General features: G+C 66.8%; 1 protein-coding gene across 1 annotated transcript in view; it reads right to left on the bottom strand.

The window, feature by feature from the left end:
* The window catches only part of MLXIPL (MLX interacting protein-like), a 28,855-nt gene that overhangs the window by 6,777 nt on the left and 20,755 nt on the right, over positions 1 to 1,323 (bottom strand). The window lies entirely within an intron of this gene.

Raw genomic sequence — 1,323 nt, forward strand, 5'->3', positions numbered from 1 at the left:
GGGGTGCTGCCGAGCGCGCCAGCCCCTGGACACTCTGTCCCACCTTTGCCCTGCCCCCTCCCCACCCCACAGCTCATGCCCATGCTCTTCTCCACAGCCACATCACCCTGACCTGCTCCCTGGCTGCCCAGCACGGCCGGGGCAGGTGCCACGAGGGAGCAGAGCCCGCGTGGGCGGCACCCACACCTCTGCCATCCCGCTCAAACCCGGGGCTGCTCTCCAAGGGGGTTGGGAGCAACAGAGCCCATTCCCAAAGCAAGGCCCGTGCAGCCCTGTCCCCAGGGGAGCCCTGGTGGTACCCGCGGGGAGCCAGCCCAGCCCCCGGGCCAGCCCGGTCCTACCTGGATCCCGCTGCCCGCGGGGCGAGGGCCCGGCCTGCCCCCTCGCCTCTGCCATCAGGGCTTCTCCATCCACCGGGCCCCGCGCTCCCGCCCCCACCGCGGACACTGGGTGCTTCCTCATTCGGGGGGTGGTTACACCCGCTGACTGACAGGCTCGGCCACCGGGCACCGTGGCAGCCTCGGGACCCCGCGGGAGCCCCGCGCTCAGCCCCGCTCTGCCCCCCAGTGCTCTGCTCCAGGCTGCGGGCATCCCGGGAAATGCCACCTCCGGGACAAAACTCCCACCCACCGGTCTGTGAGCGCCCCGCAGGGACCTGCCCGGCCTGGGGAAACACCCTGCGATCCCATCTCTGCCCCTGGAGGGGCTTGGGACCCTCCTACCCCCCCGGTGTGGAGGCACAGGGCAAGGCAGAGCAGGAAGGGATGCTCTCCTTCCATGGAGTGCCTGGCAGGAAGACCTGTCCCATTCCCAGGCAGCACCTTGGAGCAAAACAAGGGCCTTTTCCCCAGGAGAAAAAACAAAGGACAACCTGGCTGCTCACAGACACATGTTGGTTTGGATGGGCACCTCCTTTGCCACCTCCTGCTGAGCACCAGGCTGTGCCATGGCAGCAGGGCCCAAAGAGAGGTGCTGGGGCTGCTGTTGTGACACCACACTGCCCAAAAGGGAGGTGGTGCAGCTTTCCAGTGCCATGCAGGTCCCCTGGGGGCAAGGGACACTTGTCAAGTATCATTTTGACCCACTTAAAGCTCTCCCAGTGACTGATGCCCACATGGGGCACCCTGAGACAGGGGGCAAAAGGGCCAACAGTGGGGACAGACCCTCTTCCCAGCACAGCTCCCCCTGATGGGACCTCAGGACGGATGGAGCTGAGTAGGACTGGCAGGAGCCTTCCCACCCCATCCATCCTGGGGCATCCCACTGCCTGCCCTGGCACATCGAGTGCCCCAGGCTGTTCCCTGCCAGTGCCTGCTCTTGCAT

The sequence above is a fragment of the Chaetura pelagica genome, unplaced genomic scaffold (genome assembly GCF_000747805.2).
Source record: "Chaetura pelagica isolate M959 unplaced genomic scaffold, ChaPel_1.0 scaffold516, whole genome shotgun sequence".
Taxonomy (NCBI): Eukaryota; Metazoa; Chordata; class Aves; order Apodiformes; family Apodidae; genus Chaetura; species Chaetura pelagica.